Source organism: Papio anubis, chromosome 18 (assembly GCF_008728515.1).
Source record: "Papio anubis isolate 15944 chromosome 18, Panubis1.0, whole genome shotgun sequence".
Lineage (NCBI taxonomy): Eukaryota > Metazoa > Chordata > Mammalia > Primates > Cercopithecidae > Papio > Papio anubis.
This window is the reverse complement of record NC_044993.1, coordinates 415,302-423,301: the sequence shown is the minus strand read 5'-3', so window position 1 is coordinate 423,301 and position 8,000 is coordinate 415,302. Positions and strand designations below refer to the sequence as shown.

The 8,000-nt window shown below is 49.0% G+C and overlaps 1 pseudogene across 1 annotated transcript; it reads right to left on the bottom strand.

The window, feature by feature from the left end:
* Window positions 1-4,202: 4,202 nt before the first annotated feature.
* LOC101017135 lies at window positions 4,203-4,948 on the bottom strand (annotated as a pseudogene). The gene has a single exon (XR_163262.5). The product of XR_163262.5 is annotated as a 60S ribosomal protein L10-like (transcript).
* Window positions 4,949-8,000: the final 3,052 nt, after the last annotated feature.

Sequence of the window (8,000 nt, the reverse complement as noted above, 5' to 3'; positions counted from 1 at the left end):
ACGCCACCCGGCCGAAGGTGAAAATTATTAAATCACAAGGGACACCAGGCCTGAAGAATCCTGCACCGAGAGAACCAATTAGGCCTCATAAGTAACCTCAATGTTGTTTGATTTGTAAACATAATTGAAACTTTACTTGAGCTAGAAGAATAGGACTTAGGCTTAACGCATCAGAAGCAGCCAGTATGTGTATACAGTGGTGTTGGGAACAGAGACCCTAAGCCTATCATAAACAGGCCTTAAAGAAATGGCCATAAACAGGATTTCTGCAGCAATGTGACATGCTCGTGGTGACGGTCATGCACACTGATGAAAGTTGTTGGTTTACTTGAGCAGGTCAAGGAACACCGGGCCTCACCCGGAGCAGAAAACTGCTCAAACCACAAACGACAGCAGGCGTGGCCTGGGCTTAACAACATGTTTTTGCTGCAGATAATCGGCCAGAGCCTGTTTCTCTGTTCCTCGCTGAGAATGCTTTGTGTCCCATAAGGAATGCTTTTAGCTAATCTATAATCTATAGAAGCAATGTTTATCAGTGGCTTTCTGTCAATAAATGCGTGGGTCAAGCTCTGTTCAGGGCTCTCAGCTCTGAAGGCTGCTGGCCCCCTGATCCCCACTTTATACGATATTCCTGTGTCTTTGTCTTAATTCCTCTAGTGCCGCTGGGTTAGGGTCTCCGCGACAGAGCTGGTCTCGGCACAGGGGGCCCTTGGTGTTTGTGGGGACGGGTTCCAGGACCCCAGTGGATCATACAATCCGTGGCTGCTCAAGTCCCTGACAGAAACTGTGCCATTTTTGCACGTAACTGTCTCTGTGTGTCCCGTCATCTTCAGATCAGAGGTGCTCATGGCCAGCGGGACACCCGCACGGCACTTTCGGACGGATATGCAGCAAATTCAAATTTTGCTTTTTGACACTTTCTGGAATTTTTTCCCAAAAGTTTCAATCTGTTGGTTGACTCCACACATGGGGAACCCTCAAACTCAGAGGGTCAATTGGAACCGCGTGGCCTCCAAGGGAACCAAGCAACGCAGCCACTGCCACCTTTGCCAGCCAAGTGTTGTCTTAGCTCTGCCCTGTCCATCCTGGCTCCCTCTGCAGTCGCTCAGAGACATCCGGGACCACTGCTGGTTTGGAGCTGCCCGGGTCATTAATTGCTGTTTGCTAAACAAACACTTTAAAAATTATTGTGGGCCGGGTGCAGTGGCTCATGCCTGTAATCCCAGCACTTTGGGAGGCCGAGGCGGGCGGATCACCTGAGATCAGGAGTTTGAGACCAGCCTACCAACATGAAACCTGCCTCTAAAAGCTGTGGCGCGTGCTCACGCCTGTAATCCCAGCACTTTTGGGAGGTCGAGGCAGGTGGGATCACAAGGCAGTCAGGGAGATCGAGACCATCCCGGCTAACACGTGAAAACTCCTCGCCTCTACTAACAATACAAAAAACAGCCGGCGAGGTGCATGGGCGCCTATAGTCCCAGCTACCAGGGAGGCTGAGGCGTGAGAACGACGTGGAACCCGGGAGACGGAGCTTGCAGTGAGCCGAGATCGCGCCACTGCACTCCAGCCTGGGCAACACAGCGAGACTCCATCTCAAAAAAAAAAAAGTTATTGTGCCTCAGTTTACTCATTAACACAAAGTGACCCCTCCTAGGACAATTAAGCAGAGCAACCCAGAGCCCGGGACACCCAGAGCCAGGCCAAAGTGCAGGTGTTGTGTTAGCAACGCTTGAGTGTCTTTGATTTCTAAAAGATAACACTGGTTTCCTGTTAGGAAAATGCTGCTGACTCAGGGTGGCGTGGGCGTCAGAGGTGGGTCCACCTCCTCGGTGTCCTCAGGACAGACGCAGGTTTGCCTCTGCCATCCTAGAACCATGATTTTTATATAATTTTTAGGCCGGGCGCGGTGGCTCAAGCCTGTAATCCCAGCACTTTGGGAGGCCGAGGCGGGTGGATCACGAGGTCAGGAGATCGAGACTATCCTGGCTAACATGGTGAAACCCCGTCTCTACTAAAAATACAAAAAATTAGCCGGGCACGGTGACGGGCGCCTGTAGTCCCAGCTACTTGGGAGGCTGAGGCGGGAGAATGGCGTGAACCCGGGAGGCGGAGCTTGCAGTGAGCCGAGATCACGCCACTGCACTCCAGCCTGGGAGACACAGTGAGACTCCGTCTCAAAATAAATAAATAAATAAATAAATAAATAAATAAATAAATAAAACCAGCCTGGCCAATATGGTGAAACCCCATGTCTACTAAAAATACAAAAACTAGCCAGGTTTGGTGGCTCATGCCTGTTTTTCCAGCTACTTGGGAGGTGGAGGCAGGAGAATTGCTTGAACCCGGGAGGTGGAGGTTTCAGTGAGCCGAGATCACGCCACCGCAGTCCAACCTGGGTGACAGAGTGAGACTCTGTTTCAAAAAAAAAAAAAAAAAAAAAAAAAGGGGAAAGTGCTGGGATTAAAGACGTGAGCCAGTGGATCCAACCCATGGGTTGTTTTTTTTTTTTTTACCAATTATCCTCCAGATGGACCTTGGTGGTTCACACTCTTTTCCTCTTATACATGTGTTAGTTTATTATCTTTTTTATGTTATCTCCTTTATTTGCCTTTGAAATCTTTATTGTCACTTTGGTTAAACAGATAACGAAATATTGTTTCACAATGACATATGATCCTATTGAGTTTTCACATCTTTTGATATCTTTGACCACTTCCCAAAATCAAAATCAAATTCTAAATTAAATCTTCTGACCTCAAACTGACTTTGAAGTTTTCTAGAGGGTCCCTGGAAAATCTCAAACCTCAAATCTTTGACCATTTCAAAGGATTTGTTTTACCACCTTGTTAAAAGAGAGATGTTAAACTAATTCGGTTTATTTGGTAGAACATTGTGAAAGAAGAATCACTTCACCTTCCCTACATTATATTTATATAGTTAAAATGTTGCTCTTTCAGAAATTATATAAATTTCCTAAACATTTGTCAATGCCCTTGTTATCTGATCTGTTCTATGTTACTGTTCGTGATTTCAGTTTTTAAAACATCGTATGTCACAAAAACCACCAGAATTTGTTGTGTGTTGTTTTTATAATGAACTCTCATCAGATCTTTCATTATTTTCAGGTTTGCTTGTTTTTTTTTTTTTTTTTTTGAGACGGAGTCTCGCTCTGTCACCCAGGCTGGAGTGCAGTGGCCGGATCTCAGCTCACTGCAAGCTCCGCCTCCCGGGTTTACGCCATTCTCCTGCCTCAGGCTCCCGAGTAGCTGGGACTACAGGTGCCCGCCACCATGCTAATTTTTGTATTTTTAGTAGATATGGGGTTTCACTGTGCTAGCCAGGCTGGTCTTGAACTCCTGACCTTAGGTGATCCACCTGCCTTGGCGTCTCAAAGTACTGGGATTACAAGCGTGAGTCACCACACCTGGCCCATAATTTCTTTTTTTTATTTTTATGTATTTGTTTATTTTGAGACAGAGACTTACTCTGTTGCCCAGGCTGGAGTACAGTGGCACGATTTCAGCTCACTGCAACCTACACTTCCTGGGTTCAAATAATTCTCCTGCCTCAGCTTCCTGAGTAGATGGGACTACAGGTGTCTGTCACCACATCTGGCTAAATTTTGCATTTTTAGTAGAGATGGGGTTTCACCATGTTGCCCAGGCTGGTTTCAAATTCCTGACTTCAAGTGATCTGCTCACCTCGGCCTCCCAAAGTGCTGGCATTACAGGCGTGAGCCACTGCACCCAGCCTCTTTTTTATTTTTTTTTTATTTTTTATTTTTTTTTTTTTATTTTTTTTTTTTTTTTTGAGACGGAGTCTTTGCTCTGTAGCCCGGGCTGGAGTGCAGTGGCCGGATCTCAGCTCACTGCAAGCTCCGCCTCCCGGGTTTACGCCATTCTCCCGCCTCATCCACCCGAGTAGCTGGGACTACAGGCGCCTGCCACCTCGCCCAGCTAGTTTTTTGTATTTTTTAGTAGAGACGGGGTTTCACCGTGTTAGCCAGGATGGTCTCGATCTCCTGACCTCGTGATCCGCCCGTCTCGGCCTCCCAAAGTGCTGGCATTACAGGCGTGAGCCACTGCACCCAGCCTCTTTTTTATTTTTTTGTTTTTTAATACTGCTCCTTGCGGAGCAGGGCTACTGGCCAGAATACCCCTAAACCATCATTTATTTTTTATTTTTTATTTATTTATTTTTTTTGGACAGGAAGTAGAATTTATTGGTGAGTATTAAGTGGGGGCAGCATATTGGAAGCCCTCATGAGTGCAGGGCCCGCCATTTGTCCAGAGGACCACGATTGGGGATGTACTTGACCCCACAGCCATCTGGGATGAGCCGCTTTTCAGCCACCATGTCTTCAAATTCATCAGCATTGAACTTGGTGAAGCCCCACTTCTTTGAGATGTGGATCTTCTGGCGGCCAGGAAACTTGAACTTGGCCCTGTGCAGGGCCTCAATCACATGCTCCTTGTTCTGCAGCTTGGTGCGGATGGACATGATAACTTGGCCAATGTGAACCCTGGCCACAGTGCCCTGGGGCTTTCCAAAAGCACCTCCATGCCTGTTTGGAGCCTGTCAGCCCCAGCACAGGACATCTTGTTGATGCGGATGACGTGGAAGGGGTGGAGCCGCACCCGGATATGGAAGCCATCCTTGCCACAACTTTTTACCATGTACTTATTGGCACAAATTCGGGCAGCCTCCAGGGCTTCGGAGGACAGCTGCTCATATTCATCTGACACCATGTGGCCACAGAGCGGAAACTCATCCACTTTTGCCTTCTTCCGCCCCAGGTCAAAGATGCGAATCTTGGCATCAGGGACACCTCGGCAGAAGCGAGACTTTGGGTACGGCTTGTTCTTACAATACCGGTAACAACGGGCGGGGCGGCGGCCCATGGCGACACCAGGATCTTCAGTGGTCACCGCGCCGAAGGGAAAGAGCTATTTTTTATTTTTTGGGGGAGAGGGGGATGGAGTTTTGCTCTTGTCGCACAGGCTGGAGTGCAGTGGCGCAATCTCGGCTCACTGCAACCTCCACCTTCCAGGTTCAAGCGATTCTCCTGCCTCAGCCTCCTGAGTAGCTGGGATTAGAGGCATCTGTCACCACACCTGGCTAATTTTTTGTATTTTGAATAGACACTGGGTTTCACCATGTTGGCCAGGCTGGTCTTGAACTCCTGACCTCAGGATATAAGGATATTAATTCTAGTGTGAGACTCCACCCTCATAACCTGATCACCTCCCGAAGGCCTCATCTCCAGACGCCATAAAGCTGAGGACCTGAGCATCCATGCATGGATTTTGGAGAAGCACAAGCATTCCATCCATAGCACAGGCTCTGCCTTGATACTGGGAGTCAATCCTTCCACATCCTACAGGCTACAGGCAAGTCGCAAACCCACACAGAGGGACACAGACTCTCTCCCCCATGGAGGAGTGTCAAGGTTCCCTACAGGTGCACGGCTGGGACGGGTGATGTGGCTGTGGTCACCCTCGCTCACCCGAAGGTCCAGCATCAGAGACCAGACAGCACAAGAATGTCCGGACCATGGACTGTAGCTCAGCACCCAACACGAACAGCTCTAGTCTCATGGAACCACAAAGAAAATCAGAGACGGGGCTGGGCACGGTGGCTCACGCCTGGAATCTCAGCACTTTGGGAGGCTAAGGCAGGTGGATCACCTGAGGTCGGGAGTTCAAGACCAGCCTGACCAAGATGGTAAAACCCCATCTCTACCAAAAATACAAAAATTAGCCAGGCATGGTGGCCGGCGCCTGTAATCCCAGCTGCTTGGGAGGCCGAGGTAGAGAAGTGCTTGAAGCCGGGAGGCGGAGGTTGCAGTGAGCCGAGATTGCACTACTGCACTCCAGCCTGGATGATGGAGGAAGACTCCATCTCAAAAAAAAAAAAAAAGAAAAAAAGAAAATCAGGGAGGGGGAGATACGAACGGAAAAAAAACAATCAGGGAGGGGGGAGTTACAAACAGAAAAAAAAATCAGGGAGGGGGGAGTTACAAAAGGTAAAGGGTCATGGAGGGCTCCAGGGGCTAGTGACTGTGTCTTGACTTGGGTAATAGCTCACCCTAATAACTCCTTAAACTGTGTGTGTGTGTGTGTGTGTGTGTGTGTATATATATTTTTTTTTTTTGAGACAGAGTCTTGCTCTGTCACCTAGAGTGGAGTGCAGTGGCGCAATCTCGGCTCACGGCAAGCTCTGCCTCCTGGGTTCACGCCATTCTCCTGCCTCAGCCTCCCGAGTGGTGGCTGGGACTACAGGCGCCTGTCACCACGCCTGGTTAATTGCTTTTGTATTTTTAGTGGAGACTGGGTTTAACTGTGTTAGCCAGGATGGTCTCAATCTCCTGACCTCGTGCTCCACGCGCCTTGGCCGCCCAAAGTGCTGGGATTACGGGTATGAGCCACTGTGCCCAACCAACTGTACTTATATTTTTATGGAAGCTTTATTGAGACAATTCACACACCGTAAAATCCGTCCCTTTAGTGTGTACAGTTGAATGTTTTTAGAACATTCAGAATTGCACAGTCATCACCACTATTTAATTCCAGATTTTTAATTTAAAAATTTTCATTTCATTCATTTCATGTTTCTTCATGTTATAGCATGTGTCAGCATGTCACTCTTTTTTTTTTTTTTTTTTTTTTGAGACGGAGTCTTGCTCTGTAGCCCGGGCTGGAGTGCAGTGGCCGGATCTCAGCTCACTGCAAGCTCCGCCTCCCGGGTTTACGCCATTCTCCTGCCTCAGCCTCCCGAGTAGCTGGGACTACAGGCGCCCGCCACCTCGCCCGGCTAGTTTTTTGTATTTTTAGTAGAGACAGGGTTTCACCGTGTTAGCCAGGATGGTCTCGATCTCCTGACCTCGTGATCCGCCCGTCTCGGCCTCCCAAAGTGCTGGGATTACAGGCTTGAGCCACCGCGCCCGGCCAATGTCACTCTTCTTTATGGCTAATGCTCCACTGCATGAAGAGACACATTTTATTTATCTGTCCCTCTGTGGGCATCTGGGCTCTTTCCACATTTTGGCTATATTAAATTGTCCTGCTACAAACACCGGTATTGTTTCTGTGTAAATGTACGTAGCTATGTGTTGGGGTGATGAGACCCAACACAGGTCGTGGGGGTGACAAAGTCCGGCGGACTCAAAGAATTGAGCAAAACTTTGAGACAGAAAAAGGCGGGACACCAGGGGACCATCGCTATCACGGAGGCGAGCTGTGGGAGCCCACGGTATTTTCTGGTAATCCAACAAAGAAACAGGTGGTGAGAACGTGGAGATCAAAAGAGCACGCTGCATTAAGCACATGACTTACAGCTGAGACGGTTTAGCATTTATATGGAGCAGGTTCTGCTACTTGAGATAACGGGAACAGGAGCCTAGGAGGGCTAGAAGCAAGGAGCCAGCAAGTCTAGACACATTCCAGAGGGCTTTATGCAAGCCTTGCCTCAGTTTCCCTCCCAACACCTATCTGTCTTACTTGTTGGTATATATGTTGTATTTTCACCACTAAAATGCATAAGAAAAGGACACGGATGGCTTACGTGTCTTGGTGTGCAGCATTCTCTAAGCTCTGACATCACAGAGCTGAACAGCACAGCTGTGCACACACGGCCCTGGCTGTGAGGTGGCACGTCCACACGAGGGAAAAACACTGCCGGGACATCTCAGGGCACTCTCAGGAAATGAGGAACCTGCTGAAGAAGTTTCTAGCCTTGGGGGAGGTCAAGACATCGAGTCATCTCCTGGAGCCAAGTTCCCTCCTCCTCTCTCCCTCCTCCGGCCCTTCCTTCCGACCCCTGGCCCTTTCTCTCCAACCTTCCCCTCCCCTCCTCCATTTCCCTCCTCTTTCTACTTTCAGAGAACACAGGGTTCCTGCAGGAAATGGGGCAGTTTCACCTTCCTGAGGAGGGGCCTGGGAGGGGCAGCAGGTGGCCGAGTAGGGCCAGCCCAGCTGTGAGGCTGGCGTGGGAGCTGCCTA